At 39.2% G+C, this 19080-nt stretch overlaps 1 pseudogene; it reads right to left on the reverse strand.

The window, feature by feature from the left end:
• Positions 1-719: 719 nt before the first annotated feature.
• On the reverse strand, positions 720-2798 carry LOC129628691 (splicing factor 45-like; annotated as a pseudogene).
• Positions 2799-19080: the final 16282 nt, after the last annotated feature.

The following is a 19080-nucleotide window of genomic DNA, read 5'->3' on the forward strand; positions in this document are numbered from 1 at the left end:
TCCCCAAACCCACTGTCTGGGGCGGGGAGCACAATCTGTGAGCTGTTTATGGGCTGAGAAGTGCAGCTTTCTCTGTTCTTTGGCCTCCAAGTCCCTGCTTTGCCCAGTTTTCCAAGATTCTGCAGCTCCCACTTTGGCCCACCTGTGAGGGAGTTTCCTAGTACACTAGGAAATCTTTCTGCTTCATGATTCCTCCCTTCCTTCAGGGCACCATCTAGATGGGAACCGTCTAGAAGTTCTTTGTCTTTTCCCTCTTTATGTCTCCATCCTCTCTCCTACTTCATTCCAGGGAGCTTAGCCTGCCCCTCTGGAGGCCTGTGGTCTTCCGCTGTCACCTAGAGGTTGCTTTGTAGGAGTTGTTCTATATCTTGATGAGTTTTTGGTATATATTGTGGGGAGGCTGGCAATATCCCTGTTTTACTCCTCTGCCATCTTCTGCTGTCCTCTCACCATGCTTTTTATGTCTATTTCTGGGTGATTAGTGATGTTGAACATATCCATATTGACTATATATATATATGTGTGTGTGTGTGTGTGTTTCAGAAGGATTTTTATGCTATATTAAAAAACCACAAAATAAAAGAATCAGTCAACATATGTCTTAGAAGTCCTTCCCTGTGCCCACAGCCATTAAGGCTGCCTGTTGCCTTGTTCTCCTCTGCTCAGTCTGCAGTTCACTGAAGGATCACTGGAGATGATTCAGGCTCTAGTTTTTAAAATCAAACTTGTTCTGCCAAATCCAAGGCCGTGAATCTATCTAAATTGTAGAAACATGTTTTGAGCACCTGTCCCCCAAAATACCTCCCATTCAGATCATCAACAGACTCAACCCTCTGGAATTCTAAAAATATTCATACTGTTTCATCATCAAGTGTCAAGACCAGCTTGACAAGCAGTGTTTCTGAAAGCGCGATATGGCAAGAGAATGAGAAATGAGACACAAGAATTCAGAGAAAAGCGAGGATCAGGGGACCAACACTGTGCCAAGGTGAAGGTGCCGAAACTGAATCCAAGCCAGCTTTATTATACTTTATTATACTTTCAGCCATGAATGAAAGTATAACTCATGTGGCCTTCAGGGCCAAAGAACAAAATGATCATTAACCATTGAGCAATTAGGAAACAGTAATCAATAAGAAATCAGTAATTAATATTCTTATCTATAGATTTTCCACCAGATACATAAAACATATGACTCTGAGACGCCAGTTGAGAAACAGTCTGGGGTCGGTTTTCCAACCCCAGGATCATATCTTGTTTTCAAAATTATGAACTGTTCCCTCTTGACTTGTTCCAAGAGTTTCATGCCTTATAGCATCCAGTTTATCAATAATTATAAATTTCTTTTGTGGCCCTTGCCAGGGCCTGCTTTTCTTTTATTCTTCCTGTCTCCTACAATCAAGGGTACCAGTAATTTCAAATATCACATATTTTTCAACTTTGCCATATTTTTCACACTATTCCTTGATTTCAACTTCCAAGTCTTCATCCACCTCTCCTGCACCAATCATGTTCTTGAGTGGGACCACTTTGGTAGGACACAAGTATTTCAGTTAATGAATTTAAATCCAATTTTTTGGCTGAATCTTTCTTGATGGTGTCAGGCATATGATCTTGCTGTGCCCCTCTCCCCGCCACCGCGCCCCCGCCCCACACACACAACTTGCTGGTCTCCACTGACAGTGTGGCTCTCAGGCCCTGCTGGTGCTTCCTAAGACTATGGCCTTCCCAGAAGCTAAACTTCTGCATGATTTTATATGCTACCCTACCCCCATGTTGATGAAGAAGGAGTTGCTGAGGCTGACTGGGGATCTGGATTTGTCTTATTCCTTGTACACTGGGGGAGGAATAGCACCTTTGGAAGACTGTGAGCAAGGTCTTGAATCCTCTTCATGGGTAACTCTTTGTCCTTTTCTATAAGAGAAGTGGATGGTGTGATGGCAGCTCCACCCATCTTGCTCCTCTCTTGATTATAATCTTCATCAGAATCTGGTTCTGGTCACCTGGAAAACCCACTAGCTTCATGTCTGTCTTTACATTTCTTTTCTCTCTTCTATTTCCTTCTGTCTTTCCAGCTCCCACTGTATCTGTTGCTTCTCTCTTTTGTGCTTCACTACTTTCTCATAATCATTAGGAAACCTGGGCTCATATTCATCAGATAAGAGGATCAAACCTTCTGCCGAAAACAACCTGGGAACAAGCTTCTTGAGTCCCATGGCTAAGTGCAGAGGGGGATCTGCTGCTCACTTGAAGAATCACCTTGCTTCAGGTTGATTACTGAACCTAAGACTGTACTTTGTATTGTCCTCTGGGTCTTGGTCTGAGTGAGAGCTGCCTTCTTCATCTGGAGCTGAGATTGCAGAAGTTTGAAAGTTATGGACCAGCCTTATATTTTTGAGTCACTGGTCTTCATTCCCAGGTCATTGTACAGAGACACCTTCCCAGTTTAATGACTGCCCGCCTAGCCAATGCTCCTGAGACATGGCTGTGCACCTGGGCCAGAGCTCTGGGGACATGGCAGGGTGGGTGCCAGACTGTTTTTTAAATTAAATTGTTCATTTTAAAATATTTGTTTGTATAATTTTAAAATATATTTTGAATATTAACTTCTTATCAGACATGCCATTTACAAATATCTTCTTTCATCCAATAGGTTGCCTCTTAGTTTTGTTAAAGGTTTCCTTTGCTGTGAAAATGTTTTTACATCTGACTAGGTCCCATTTATTTTTGTTTTTGTTCTCTTGCCTGAGGAGACAGAGTACCTCAAAATTATGACTAAAACTGATGTCAAAGAGCATACTGCCCATATGTTATTTTAGGAGTTTTATGGTTACAGATCTCACCCTTAGTTCTTTAATCCATTTTAAATTTATTTTTGTACTCACTGTAAGAAAATGGTCTAGTTTCATTCTTTTACATGTAGCTGTCTAGTTTTCCTAGCACAACTATTGAAGAGACTGTGTTTTCTCCATTGTATACATTTGTCTTTTTTACCTTGTGTGCATAAGTTTATTTCTGGGCTCTCTACTCTGTTCTTTTGATTTCTGTGTCTATTTTTGTGCCAGTACTATACTGTTTTGCTTACTGTAGCTTTGTAGTATAGTCTGAAGCCAGGGAGCCTGATACCCCTAGTTTTTTCTTTTCTCTTCAAGGTTGCTTTTGCTATTCAGGGTATCTTGTTGTGCCATATAATTTTAAGATTATTTGTTCTAATTCTGTTAAAAAAAATATTCTGGGTATTTGGATAGAAATTGCACTGAGGCTGTAGATTGCCTAGTTAGTATGGTCACTTAAACAAAATTAATTCTCCCAATTTATGAACATAGGATACATTTCCACTTATTTTCATTGTCTTGAATTTCCTTCATCATTGTTTTCTAGTTTTCAAAGTATAGGTCTTTTACTTCCTTAGTTAGCCTCCTTAATTATCCTAGGTATTTTATTCCTCTTGATTTAGTTGTAAATGACATTATTTTCTTGATTTCTCTTTCTGGTAGTAAATTGCTAGTGTATAGAAAAACAATAAATTTCTGTATATTAATCTCATATCCTGAAAAATTTATTCTTACCTGGAGAATTCCATGGACAGAGGAGCCTGGTGGGCTACAGTCCATGGGTTGCAAAGAATCAGACATGACTGAGCAACTAACACTAAACATAGCCAATGGGGAACACATGTATACCTGTGGCGGATTCATTTTGATATTTGGCAAATCTAATACAGTTATGTAAAGTTTAAAAATAAAATAAAATTAAAAAAAAATATCATCACAGTTTCAGGTTTTATATATAGTGTAATATCATCTGCGAACAGTGAGCTTTTTTCCATTTTGCTTAAAAAAATTTTTTTTCTAATTGTCTGATTGTTGTGTCTAGGACTTTCAATTACATATTGAATCAGTTCAGTCACTCAGTCATGTCTGACTGTTTGCGACCCCATGAATCACAGAATGCCAAGCCTTCCTGTCCATCACCATCTCTCGGAGTTCACTCAAACTCATGTCCATCAAGTCAGTGATGCCATCCAGCCATCTCATCCTCTGTCGTCCCCTTTTCCTCCTGCCCCCAATCCACAAATTGGGCTTATTTGTCTTGTTCCTGATCTTACAGGAAATACTTTGTTTTTCATTATTAAATATGATGTTAGATATGGATTTGTCATAAATGGCCTTTATTATGTTGAGATTGTTGTTGTTGTTCAGTCACTCAGTCATGTCTGATTCCTTGCAATCATATGGACTGCCACACGTCAGGATTCCTGTCCTTCACTGTCTCCCAGAGTTTGCTCAAATGCATGCCCATTGAGTCAATGATACCATTTAAGGTTCACTAGTTTGATATCCTTGCTGTCCAAGGGACTCTCAAGAGTCTTCTCCAACACCACAGTGTGAAAGCATCAATTCTTCGACTATCAGCCTTCTTTATGGTCCAACTTTCACATCTGTACATGACTACTGGAAAAACCATAACTTTGACTATATGGACCTTTGTTGGCTAAGTGATGTTGCTGTTTTTTGATACACTGCCTAGGTTCATCTTAGCTTTTCTTCCAAGAAGCAAGTATCTTTGAATTTTGTGGCTGCAGTCACCATCTACAGTGATTTTGGAGCCCAAGAAAATAAAGTGTGTCACTGTTATCATTTTTTTCTCCGTATATTTGCCATGGTGTGATGGGACTGGATGCCATGATTTTAGTGATTTGAATGTTAAATTTTCAGCCAGCCTTTACACTCTTCTTTTTCACCTTCATCAAGAGGTTCTTCCGTTCTTCCTCACTTTCTGCTATCAGGGTGGTGTCATCTGTATATCTGAAGTTGTTGATATTTCTCTGCACAATCTTCATTCCAGTTTGTGATTCACCTAGCATAGCATTTTGCATGATGTACTCTGCATATAAGTTAAATAAGCAGGGTGACAACATATAGCCTTAACATACTCCTTTCTCAATTTGGAACCAGTCTGTTGTTCCATGTCCAGTTCTAACTGTTGCTTCTTGACCTGTATACAGGTTTCTCAGGAGCCAGGTAAAGTAGTCTAGTATTACCATCTCTTGAAGAATTTTCCACAGTTTGTTGTGATCCACACAGTCAAAGGTTTTAGCATAGTCAATGAAGCAGAATTAGATGCTTTCCTGTTCTTTTGCTTTTTCTATGATCCAACAAATGTTGGCAATTTGATCTTTGATTCCTCTGCCTTTTAAAAATCCAGCTTATATATCTGGAAGTTCTTTTTTCACATACTGTTGAAGCCTAGCTTGAAGAGCTTTGTGCATTACCTTGCTAGCACGTGAAATGAGCACAATTTGTGGTAGCTTGAACATTCTTTGCCAGTCCCCTTCTTTGGGGTTGGAATTAAAGTTGACTTTTTCCAGTCCTGTGGCCATTGCTAAGTTTTCCAAATTTGCTGATGTATTGAGTGAAACGTTTTAACAAGATCATCTTTTAGGATTTGAAATAGCTCAGCTGGAATTCCACCACCTCCACTAACTTTGTTCATAGTAATGCTTCTGAAGGCCCACTTGACTTCAGAATCCAGGATACCTGGCTCTAGGTGAGTGACCATACCATTGTGGTTATCTGCATCATCAAGACTTTTTTTTGAAGAAACAGTTCTTCCATGTATTCTTGCACCTCTTCTTAATCTCTTCTGCATCTTTTAGGTCCTTGCTGTTTCTGTCCTTTATTGTGGCCATCTTTGCATGAAATATTTCTTTTGCATTTCTAATTCTTTTGAAGAGATCTCTAGTCTTTCCCATTCTATTGTTTTCCTGCTTCTTCGGCATTAGTGGTTGGGGTATAGCCTTGGATTACTGTGATGTTGAATAGTTTGCCTTGGTAACAAACCGAGATCATTCTGTCATTTTTGAGACTGCACCCAACTACTGCATTCTGGACTCTTTTTTTTTTTTGACTATGAGGGCTATTCCATTGGATTCTTGCCCACAGTAGTTGATATAATGGTCATCTGAATTAAGTTCGCCCTTTCCCATCCATTTTAGTTCATGGATTCCTAAAATATTAGTGTTCACTCTTGCCATCTCCTGTTTGACCACACCCAATTTACCTTGATTCATGGACCTAACATTCCAGATTACTATGCAATATTGTTTTTTTACAACACTGGACTTTACTTTCACAATTAGAAAGTAGGTGAGTGACCATACCATTGTGGTTATCTGCATCATCAAAACTTTAAAAAAAAAAAAAAAAAACAGTTCTTCCACGTATTCTTGCCACCTCTTCTTAATCTCTTCTGCATCTTTTAGGTCCTTGCTGTTTCTGTCCTTTATTGTGCCCATCTTTTCATGAAATATTTCTGCAAATAGGAATACATCTGCAAATAGGAATCGTTTCTGCTTTGGTTAAACCTCTTCATTCATTCTGGAGCTATTTCTCTTCTCTTCCCTCAACATATGTTTAGCTATGTTCCCTTAATACAAGCTTTGTTGAATTTTTATCATAAATGCATGTTGCATTCTGTCAAATACTTTTTTGCATCTGTTGAGGTAATCAGGTGAATTTTATTCTGTCATGTTGATTGATATGGATATTGAATTATCCTTATATCCCTGGAATAAATTCCACTTTATCATGATGTATGATCCTCTTTAAGTATGGTTGAATTTTGTTTGTTACTATTTTGTTGAGGAATTTTGTGAGTGTTAATCAGGGTTGTTGGCTTTTAATTTTCTTTTATTGTAGTTTCTTTGTCTGTTTTTGGTATCAGGATAATATTGACCATAGTAGAATACCTTTGGAAGTATTCCAGTCCCTTCAGACTTTTGCAGAACATTGAGAAAAATGGGTATAAACTCTTTTGTAAATATTTGGTAGAATTCTTCTGTGAAGTCTTATTGTCCTGGACTTTTTTTGGGGGAGTTTTTTGATTACTGCTTCAGTTTAATACTAGTATTCAGTACATTCAGTTTTTATATTTCTTTCTGGTACAGTCTTGAACAAGTGTATACTTCTGGAAATTTATCCATTGCTTCTAAATTAAACCAATTTGTTATCATATAACTGTTCATAGTAATCTCATAATTATTTGTATTTCTGTGATATTGATTGTAACTTTTTTCATTTCTAATTATGTGTATTTGGACCCTCTTTTTTTCTTAATGTGTCTGCCTGAAGGTTTATTGATTTTGCTTATATTTTCAAATAATCAGCTTTTAGTTGTACTGAACTTTTTGTTTGTTTTTGGTCTCTATTATATTTGTTTCTTCTCATGATTTCTTTTCTTCTGCTGATTTTGGGCTTTATTTGTTCTTTGTTCTCTTTAAAAATAATTCCATTAGATGGAAAGGATTTGAGATATTTCTTGTTTGTTTCAGTTCAGTTCAGTCGCTCAGTCATGTCTGACTATTTGCGATCCCATGAATTGCAGCACTCCAGGCCTCCCTGTCCATCACCAACTCCCGGAGTTCACCCAAACTCATGTCCATTGATTTGGTGATGCCATCCAGCCATCTCATCCTCTGTCATCCCCTTCTCCTCCTGCCCCCAATCCCTCCAAGCATCAGAGTCTTTTCCAATGAGTCAACTCTTCGCATGAGGTGGCCAAAGTATTGGAGTTTCAGCTTTAGCATCATTCCTTCCAAAGAACACCAGGACTGAACTCCTTTAGGATGAACTGGTTGGATCTTCTTGCAGTCCAAGGGACTCTCAAGAGTCTTCTCCAACACCACAGTTCAAAAGCATCAATTCTTCAGTGCTCAGCTTTCTTCACAGTCCAACTCTCACACCCATACATGACCACTGGAAAAACCATAGCCTTGACTAGATGGACCTTTGTTGGCAAAGTAATGTCTCTGCTTTTGACTATGCTATCTAGGTTGGTCATAACTTTCCTTCCAAGGAGTAAGTGTCTTTTAATTTCATGGCTGCAATCACCATCTGCAGTGATTTTGGAGCCCCCCAAAAATAAAGTCTGACAATTGTTTGTTTAGGTGAGCCTATATCTGTATAAACTTCTCTCTTAGAATAGCTTTTGCTATATCCCATAGATTTTGGAGAAACTTGTTTCTATTTTCATTTTCTCAAGGTCCTTTTTTTGTTTTGTTTCCTTTGTTGCTCCATTGTTTTTTTAGTAGTGTATTGCTTAGTCTCCACATGTTTGTGATCGCCCCCCCCCAACTTTCTTCCTGTTACTGGTTTTTAGTTTCTTATTATTATAGTTGTTAAAAATGCTTGGTATAATTACAGTCATCTTAAATTTATTGCAACTTGTTTTGTGACCTAGCATATTATCTATCCTCGAGAAAGATCCATATGCATTTGTAAAGAATGTATATTCTACTGGTTTTGGATGGAGTGTTCTATGGATATGTATTAAGTCCATCTAATCTAGCATATAATTTAAAGCCACTGTTTCCTTATTGATTTTATGTTTGGATGATCTATCCATTGGTATAGGTGGCTATTTGCATTACTGTCAATTTTCCTCTTTTGTCTGTTAATATTTTCTTTATATTTATGTGCTCCTGTATTAGTTGCATGTATGTTTATGAATGTTATACCCTCTTCTTGAATTGACCCTTTTATCATTACACAATGTCCTTCTTTGCCTTTTAAGACTTTTTGAATTGGAGCATTTAGCCCATTGACATTTAAAGTGATTATTGACAGGTATGCACTTATTGTCATTTTGGTACTTGTGTTCTTGTTGTTTTCATAGTTCTCTTTTTCCTTCTTTTTTAATGTTTTCCCTGTGGCTTGATGATTTTCTTTGGTTTTTATGTTTGGGTTCCTTCCTCTTTATTTTTGTGTCTGTTGTAGGTTTTTGATTTATGGTTACCATGAATTTCATGTATATTGACCTATAAATATATCTACTTGTTTGAAATAGTCATTTAAGTTTAAACACTTTCTAAAAGCTCTATATTTTTTACTTTCCCCTCTACATTTTAAGTTTTGGTGTAATATTTTACATCTCTATGTATATCCTTTAGTTGTTGACTGTAGTTATAATTGATTTTACAGTTTTTGTCTTTTAACCTTTATACTGACTTAAGTGGTTGATCCATTGAATTTCCTATATATTTACATTTGCCAGTGAGATATTCGGAGAAGGCAATGGCAACCCACTTCAGTACTCTTGCCTGGAAAATCCCATGGACGGAGGGGCCTGGTAGGCTGCAGTCTATGAGGTCGCTAGGAGTCGGACACGACTGAGCGACTTCACTTTCACTTTTCACTTTCATGCATTGGAGAAGGAAATGGCAACCCACTCCAGTGTTCTTGCCTGGAGAATCCCAGGGACGGGGAGCCTGGTGAGCTGCCGTCTATGGTGTCGCAAAGAGTCGGATACGACTGAAGCGACTTAGCAGCAGCAGCAGCAGTGAGACATTTCTTATTTTTTTCTTTTTTTGAGGCTTTTTCTTTTTCTCTAAAGGCCCTTTAACATTTCTTATAGGGCTGATTTAGTAGTAATAAAGTTTGTTTTTGTTATTATTATTTTAATTTTTTGGCAAGCTCTGTATCTTTCCTTCAATTCTCAATGATAACCTTGCCTGGTAGAGTTGGTTGTAGGCTTTTTCCTTTTAATACGTGAAATGTATCATGCTATGCCCTTCTACCCTGCAAAGTTTCCGCTGATAGCCTTATGGGGTTTCCTTTGTATGTGACTCTGTTTTGTTGTTATTGTTGTTGGTTGTCATTAAAATTGTCTTTATTTTTAACTTTTGCCTTTTTAAGTATTACATATCTTTTTGTGGTTCTCTTTGAATTCATGATGTTTCTGGCTCTCTGGGATTTCTGGCCCTTAATATCTGTTAGGTTAGGAAAGTTTTCAGCCATTTTTTCATTGAATACATTTTCTGCCCTTTTCTCTCTTTCCTTTTTTTATGGTAAGATAGACAATTAAAAATTTTTAATATAAATGCATTTATTTTAATTGGAGGCTAATTACTTTACAATATTGTGTTGGTTTTGCCATACATCAACATGAATCCACCACGGGTGTATACGTGTTCCCCATCCTGAACCCCCCTCCCACCTCCCTCCCCATACCATCCCTCTGGGTCATTCCAGTGCACCAGCCCTGAACATCCTGTATCATGCATCAAGCCTGGACTGGCAATTCGTTTCACATATGATATTATACATGATTGAATGCCATTCTCCCAAATCATCCCACCCTCGCCCTCTCCGACAGAGTCCATAAGACTGTTCTATACATCTGTGTCACTTTTGTCACTCGCATACAGGGTTATCATTACCATCTTTCTAAATTCCTTATATATGCATTAGTATACTGTATTGGTGTTTTCCTTTCTGGTTTACTTCACTCTGTATAATAGGCTCCACTTTCATCCGCCTCATTAGAACTGTATTCTTTTTAATGGCTGAGTAATACTCCATTGCGTATATGTATCACAGCTTTCTTATTCATTCATCAGCTGATGGATATCTACGTTGCTTCCATGTCCTGGCTATTATAAACAGTGCCGTGATGAACATTGGGGTACATGTGTCTTTTTCAATTCTGGTTTCCTCAGTGTGTATGCCCAGCAGTGGGATTGCTGGATCATATGGCAGTTCTAGTTTTAGTATTTTTTTTTTTTTTTTTTTTTTTTTCAGTTCTAGTTTTAGTATTTTAAGGAATCACTACACTGTTCTCCATAGTGGCTGTACTAGTTCGCATTCCCATCAACAGTGTAAGAGGGTTCCCTTTTCTCCACACCCTCTCCAGTATTTATTGCTTGTAGACTTTTGGATAGCAGGCATTCTGACTGGCATGAAATGGTACCTCATTGTGGTTTTGATTTTCACTTCTCTGATAATGAGTGATGTTGAGCATCTTTTCATGTGTTTGCTAGCCATCTGTATGTCTTCTTTGGAGAAATGTCTATTTAGTTCTTTGGCCCATTTTTTGATTGGATCATTTATTTTTCTGGAATTGAGGTGCAGGAGTTGCTTGTATATTTTTGAGATTAAATCTTTGTCAGTTGTTTCATTTGCTATTATCTTCTCCCATTCTGAAGGCTGTCTTTTCACCTTGCATATAGTTTCCTTGCTTATAGTTTCCTTTCTGTGGTGCAGAAGCTTTTAATTTTAATTAGGTCCTCTTTGTTTATTTTTGCTTTTATTTCCAATATTCTGGGAGGTGGGTCATAGAGGATCATGCTGTAATTTATCTCAGAGAGTGTTCTGCCTATGTACTCCTCTAGGAGTTTAATAGTTTCTGGTCCTACGTTTAGATCTTTAAACCATTTTGAGTTTGTTTTTGTGTATGGTGTTAGAAAGTTTTCTAGTTTCATTCTTTTACAAGCGGTTGATCAATTTTCCCAGCACCACTTGTTAAAGAGATTGTCTTTTCTCCATTGTATATTCTTGCCTCCTTTGTCAAAGATAAGGTGTCCATAGGTGTGTGGATTTATCTCTGGGCTTTCTATTTTGTTCCATTGATCTATATTTCTGTCTTTGTGCCAGTACCATACTGTCTTGATGACTGTGGCTTTGTAGTAGAGCCTGAAGTCAGGCAGGTTGATTCCTCCTGTTCCATTCTTCTTTCTCAAGGTTGCTTTGGCTATTCAAGGTTTTTTGTATTTCCAGACAAATTGTGAAATCATTTGTTCTAGTTCTCTGAAAAATACCATTGGTAGCTTGATAGGGATTGCATTGAATCTATAGATTGCTTTGGGTGGTATACTCATTTTCAGTATATCGCTTCTTCTGATCCATGAACACAGTATATTTCTCCATCTATTAGTGTCCTCTTTGATTTCTTTTTTTTTTTAATTTAAATTTATTTATTTTAACTGGAGGCTAATTACTTTACAATATTGTATTGGTTCTGCCACACATCAACATGAATCCGCCACAGGCATACACGTGTTCCCCATCCTGAACCCCGCCTCCCACTTCCCTCCCCGTATCATCCCTCTGGGTCATCCCAGTGCACCAGCCCCAAGCATCTTGTATCAAACCTGGACTGGCGATTCGTTTCTTATATGATATTATACACGTTTCAGTGCCATTCCCCCAAATCGTCCCACCCTCTCCCTCTCCCACAGAGTCCAAAAGACTGTTCTATACATCTGTGTCTCTTTTGCTGTCTCGCATACAGGGTTATCTTTACCATCTTTCTAAATTCCATATATATGCGTTAGTATACTGTATTGGTGTTTTTCTTTCTGGCTTACTTCACTCTGTATAATAGATTCCAGTTTCATCCACCTCATTAGAACTGATTCATATGTATTCTTTTTAATTCTCTCTCTCTTTTTTCTGGGTCCCCTATAATGCAAATATTTGTAACGACTCTATCCTGGAGGTTTCTTGAACTATCCTAAGTAAAATTTTCTTCTATATGACATTCTGAATTGGATGGTTTCTGATGGTTTATTGTATTTTTCTGTTATGATCAGTTCTTTTAGATGTTTTCTAGTTCTTTGATGAAATTCTCACTGTTTTCTTCTATTCTTTTCCCAAATTCAGTGAGAATTTTTGTCACTACTTCTTTGAAGTCTTTATCAGGTAAATTACCTATCTCCATTTCATTATTTTTTCCCCTGGGGGGCTTATCTTTTTCTTTCCTTTGGAACATATTCCTCTGCTCTCATTTTGTTTGACTTTCTATGGTTTTATTCTTGAAAGCAGGCAAAACAGTTACCTATCCTGATCCTGAAGGTGTGTCCTTGTGTGGGAGCATCTTCAGGTAGTCTGTGGTTGCCCATTGGTTTTGGTGGGAGACCAGGATTTGAAGCATAGATTTTATCTTTCCTAGGGTATACCAGCAGCCACTGCTTTGGTGGAGAGTAATATTTTGGCCACCTGATGCAAAGATTCAACTCATTGTAAAAGACCCTGATGATGGTAAAGATTGAGCACAAGAAGAGAAGAGGGCAACAGAGGATGAGAGCAAACTCTGGGAGATAGTGAATTACAGGGAAGTCTGGCATGCTGCAGTTCATGGGGTTGCAAAGATTTGGACATTACTTAGCAAATGAACCACATCAACAAAACCTAACTTGAAGCTTTCATATTGCGCATTTTTTTTAAGTCAACACAATAAATGCTGGAGAGGATATGTAGAAAAAGGAACCCTCTTTCAGTATTGTTGGGAATGTAAATTCATACAGCTACTATAGAGAACAGCAATGAGATTCCTTAAAAACTAAAAATAGAGCTACCATATGACCCTATAATCTCATTCTGAGATTATATATATATCTGGAGAAAACAATAATTTGATACAATATTAGTGCTTTGATGTAGACCAATATGTGAAAGACTGCATTAGTAAAAGTAATGCTTCAGTTTAATCAAAATGGTATTAATAATATGTTTCTCCACTTGTTAAAACACATATCATTCTGTCGTTTTTGAGATTGCATCCAAGTACTGCATTTCAGACTCTTTTGTTGACAATGATGGCTACTCCATTTCTTCTAAGGGATTTCTGCCCACAGTAGTAGATATAATGGTCATATGAGTTAGATTCACCCATTCCAGTCCATCTTAGTTCACTAATTCCTACAATGTCGATGTTCACTCTTGCCATTTCTTTGACCACTTCCAATTTGCCTTAATTCATGGACCTAACATTCCAGGTTCCTATGCAATATGCTCCTTTTAAAAAATTTTTATTTTTAATTTTATTTTTTAACTTTACAATATTGTATTGGTTTTGCCATATATCAACATGAATCCGCCACAGGTATACACGTGTTCCCCATCCTGAACCCTCCTCCCTCCTCCCTCCCCATATCATCCCTCTGGGTCGTCCCAGTGCACCAGCCCCAAGCAATATGCTCTTTACAGCATCGAACCTTGCTTCCATCACCAGTCCTATTCACAACCGGGCGTTGTTTTTGCTTTGGCTCCATCCCTTCATTCTTTCTGGAGTTATTTCTCCAGCTTTCTCCGGTAGCATATTGGGCACCTACTGACCTGGGGAGTTCTTTTAGTGTCCTATGTTTTTGCCTTTTCATACTGTTTATGGAGTTCTCGAGGCAAGAATACTGAAGTGGTTTGCCATTCACTTCTCCAGTGGACCACATTCTCTCAGACCTCTCCACCATGACCCATCTGTCTTGTGTGGACCCACACGACATGTCTTAGTTTCATTGAGTTAGACAGGGCTGTGGTCCATGTGATCAGATTGGCTAGTTGTCTGTGATTGTTGTTTCAGTCTGTCTGCCCTTTGATGCCCTCTCTCAGCACCTATCATCTTTCTTGGGTTTCTCTTACCTTGGACGTGGGGTATCTCTTCACGGCTGTTCCAGCAAAGTGCAGCCGCTGCTCCTTACCTTGGACATGGGGTAGCTCCTCTCAGCTTCGCTTGTGCATCGTCGCAGCCGCTGTGCTGGTGCGCCAGCGTAGCCCCCGAGAGGGATCCAACATCCCCTGGATCATCGAAAAAGCAAGAGAGTTCCGAAAAATATCTGCCGCTGCTAAGTCACTTCAGTCGTGTCTGACTCTGTGCGACCCCATAGACGGCAGCCCACCAGGTCCCCGTCCCTGGGATTCTCCAGGCAAAAACACTGGAGTGGGTTGCTATTTCCTTCTCCACTGCATGAAAGTAAAAAGTTAAGATGAAGTTGCTCAGTAGTGTACGACTCTTAGCAACCCCATGGACTGCAGCCTACCAGCCTCCTCCATCCACGGGATTTTCCAGGCAAGAGTACTAGAGTGGGGTGCCATTGCCTTCTCTGCCAAAAAAATATCTATTTCTGCTTTATTGATTATACCAAAGCCTTTACTGTGTTGTTCACAATAAACTGTGGCAAATTCTGAAAGAGATGGGAATACCAGACCACCTGACTTCCCTCTTAAGAAACTTGTATGCAGGTCAGGAAGCAACAGTTAGAACTGGACTTGGAACAACAGACTGGTTCCAAATAGGAAAAGAAGTATGTCAAGGCTGTATACAGTCACCCTGCTAATTTAACTTATATGCAGAGTACATCATGAGAAACGCTGGGCTGGAAGAAGCACAAGCTGGAATCAAGATTGCCAGGAGAAATATCAATAACCTCAGATATGCAGATGACACCACCCTTATGGCAGAAAGTGAAGAAGAACTAAAGAGCCTCTTGATGAAGGTGAAAGAGGAGAGTGAAAAAGTTGGCTTAAAGCTCAACATTCAGAAAACGAAGATCATGGCATCAGGTCCCATTACTTTATGGCAAATAGATGGGGAAACAGTGTCAGACTTTATTTTTTGGGGCTCCAAAATCACTGCAGATGGTGATTGCAGCAATGAAATTAAAAGACACTTACACCTTGGAAGGAAAGTTATGATCAACCTAGACAGCATATTACAAGTCAGAGACATTACTTTGCCAACAAACGTCCATCTAGTCAAGGCTATAGTTTTTCCAGTGGTCATGTATGGATGTGAGAGTTGGACTGTGAAGAAAGCTGAACGCCAAAGAATTGAGGTTTTGAACTGTGGTGTTGGAGAAGACTCTTGAAAGTCCCTTGGACTGCAAGGACATCCAACCAGTCCATCCTAAAGGAGATCAGTCCTGGGTGTTCATTGGAAGTACTGATGCTAAAGCTGAAACTCCAATACTTTAGCAACCTGATGTGAAGAGCTGACTCATTGGAAAAGACCCTGATTCTGGGAAGGATTGAGGGCAAGAGGAGAAGGGGACGACAGAGGATGAGATGGTTGGATGCCATCACCGACACAATGGACATGGGTTTAGGTGGACTCTGGGAGTTGGTGATGGACACGGAGGCCTGGTGTGTTGCAGTTCATGGGGTCCAAAGAGTCAGACACGACTGAAGAATTGAACTGAACTGAACTGAACCTACAAATCTACAGTCAAATCTACAGTCAAATAATTTGATCAAATCTACAGTCAAATAATACAGCATTTTATGTGTAGTGTAAGAAACTTCACATAGTATACCTTCAATTTCCCCCTCCCTTCTTTTGTAGCATTATCATCACGAACATTTTAATTTGTTTTAACCCCTTCAGTTCCTTGACTGTTCACAAGATGATATTCTTTCATGCCAGCAGCACTGCATCTCTCCTATTTCTTTTTTCACCTCTGGACTTCCTTCTAAGAACTCACTTTATTAGGTTAAGCCCACCCAGAACAATCTCCCTTTTGATGAAATCAGCTGGTTTGAGACCTTAATAAATCTGAAAAAAAAAAAAATCCCTTTTCCATGTAATGTATCACAGCAAGGGTGTGTCAACCTCTCAAATCTACCAGTCTTGCCCTCACTTAAGAAGAGGAGATTATATAAGAGCTTGCATCATTAGGGGCCATCTTAGAATTTTGCCTAATGCATCTGTTTGTTGTTCTGTTCAGTCATTCAGTTGTTTCTGACTCTTTGTGACCCCATGCATTGCAGCATACCAGGCTTCCCTGTCCTTCACTATCTCTTGGAGTTTGCTCAAACCAAGTCCATTGAGTCAATGATGCCATGCAACCATCTCAGCCTTTGTTGCCTCCTTCTCCTCCAGCTCTGATCTTTATCAGCATTAGGGTCTTTTCCAATTTGTTTGAAGATCCTGTATTATAGTTCCAACATCTGTGTCCAGTTCTGTTTATTAATTTATTTTTTGATTATGGGTTTTTTCCTTCTTTCTCTGTGTGTGTGTTTGTGTGTGCCTTGTAATTTTTTTTTTTTATTAAATGCTGAACATTACAGGCAGAAGAACAGTAGAAACTGAAGTGAGTAGTATTTACATCTGTAAATGGAACTTCTATTTTTTGGTCAGGACTTTATTTTTAGAGTGTTGAGTAAATCTAGTTAAGAGTTGTGCTGCCTTGCTGTTATTAGCAAAACTTTCAGTATACTATAGGTTTCAAAGTCATCTAGGGGTGGGCTGTTGTTGAAGAAAACTGAAAGTGAAAAATATTAGTTTCTCAGTCATGTCTGACTCTTTGCAATCCCATGGACTGTAGCTCACCAGGTTCCTCTGTCCTTGGAATTCTCCAGACAAGATACTGGAGTGGGTAGCCATTTCCTTCTCCTGGGGATCTTTCTGACCCAGGGATCAAACTCAGCTCACCTGAATTACAGGTGAATTCTTTACTGTCTGAACCACCAGGGTTGCTGTTACCCTGTGCATAATGTGTAGACTGAGATGCAAGACAGTTTTTCTCTATACTCCTGTTCCTCACATAAGCTTTCAGTGATTCCTTCTCACCTTTGCCAAAGTGGAAGTCTCTTTCCACACTCTTTTCCTTCCCCTCAGTAGGAGACAGAATTAGCTAGTTAATCAGTACTAGGCTTGTTGTGGGAGCAAACTAGGATTTTCTTTTATGCTTGTCTAGCATCAGTCATAGGTCCAGTTCAGTTGCTCAGTCATGTCTGACTCTTTGCGATCCCATGAACCGCAACACACCAGGCCTCCCTGTCCATCAACAACTCCCGGAGTCCACCCAAACCCATGTCCACTGTGTCGATGATGCCATCCAACCATCTCATCCTCTGTCATCCCCTTCTCCTCCTGCCCTCAATCTTTCCTAGCATCAGGGTCTTTTCAAGTGAGTCAGCTCTTTGCATCAGGTGGCCAAAGTATTGGAGTTTCAGCTTTAGCATCAGTCCTTCCAATGAACACCCAGGACTGATCTCCTTTAGGATGGACTGGTTGGATCTCCTCACAGTCCAAGGGACTCTCAAGAGTCTTCTCCAACACCACAGTTTGAAAGCAGCAATTCTTCTGTGCTCAGCTTTCCTTATAGTCCAACTCTCACATCCATACATGACCATAGATGATCAGTCACAGGTAGGCAGTTTTTGTTTTGGCATTGAAAGTGAGATTTTCTCAGTATTCCTGCCCTTCCGTGTCTTAGAAGCAAGATTGCAGCCTATTTTGGGTGAGAAATTCTTGCCTTTTGCCAGTAGAAGTAGATGTCTGCAGAGTGTTGGTATAGAATCTTGGGCCCATACAGGTACCAATACCTTTTGCAGAGGGGCTTTATTATTTCAACAGTTCAATTAGTTCAATTATTTCTCCAGAAACTATAATTCCTTGCATCTTGGAAACAAAAGGATTTGTTGCTCCTCCTCTAGTAGCTTGAGACTTTTGATTTGTAAAACAAAAGGGTCTGGAAAATCAGGCAGGACATTTTGAGTGTCTTCTAGTAGATGCTATTCACCTCATGCACACCAGCTCCATCAGAGGAGTCTCTCACCCTGCCCCCAATCTTTCTATCTTTCTTCTGAATACTTAGTGAAGGGTCAGGAGAAAGAGCTTGTAAGTATGTTTGATCCAGGGTCTTAGCTATTTCAAACTGCCTAGTCAACACTTGGCCTTCAAGAATTTTTTTGGCATTTTAGCTGCTGCTGCTGCTGCTGCTAAGTCACTTCAGTTGTATCCGACTCTGTGTGACCCCATAGACAGCAGCCCACCAGGCTCCCCCGTCCCTGGGATTCTCCAGGCAAGAACACTGGAATGGGTTGCCATTTCCTTCTCCAATGCAGGAAAGTAAAAAGTGGAAGTGAAGTCACGACCCCATGGACTGCAGCCTTCCAGGCTCCTCCATCCATGGGATTTTCTAGGCATGAGTACTGGAGTGGGGTGCCATTGCCTTCTCCGGACATTTTAGCTAAATTCTTCTTATCGACTTGTGCTGGCAAGAACAGTATCACCTCCTCTTTACTGTATCAAGTGTGAAACTTTTTGTATCCCATTTCTCTCTGAAGGGATTTGTCCTTCCAAATTCAGATTACTTGGATGTCATGAGAAGACTTGTGCAAGAAAAGTTATGATTTTTAAAAAATTATTTGGCTTTTTCTTATTATTAGGGTGAAAGTGATATTTTTGCAGCTTTATGTTTCCTAGGCAGAAGCATAAAGCCAAGGCTATAGAGATGACATAAATATAGTTTTGTTTATCAAGCTCTTGTTACTGGATATGTAATAAGCAATTTGTAAACATTTATTCTTATTGACTGAAAAAAGCAAAATATGAGAGCTGTGAGTTGTTTTATTTGGGGAAATATGAGGACTACAGCCCAGGAGATAGGACCTAGGATAGTTCTGAGAAACTTCTAAAGAGGCAGGGGAAAAATCAGTATATATGTGATTTTGGTAAAGGAAGAAATATATGCAATCAAGCACATGTTTTTCCAAAAGATTTATACTAATCTTATGAAGCTTC

This window comes from Bubalus kerabau, chromosome 15 (assembly GCF_029407905.1).
Source record: "Bubalus kerabau isolate K-KA32 ecotype Philippines breed swamp buffalo chromosome 15, PCC_UOA_SB_1v2, whole genome shotgun sequence".
In the NCBI taxonomy this organism is placed as follows: domain Eukaryota; kingdom Metazoa; phylum Chordata; class Mammalia; order Artiodactyla; family Bovidae; genus Bubalus; species Bubalus kerabau.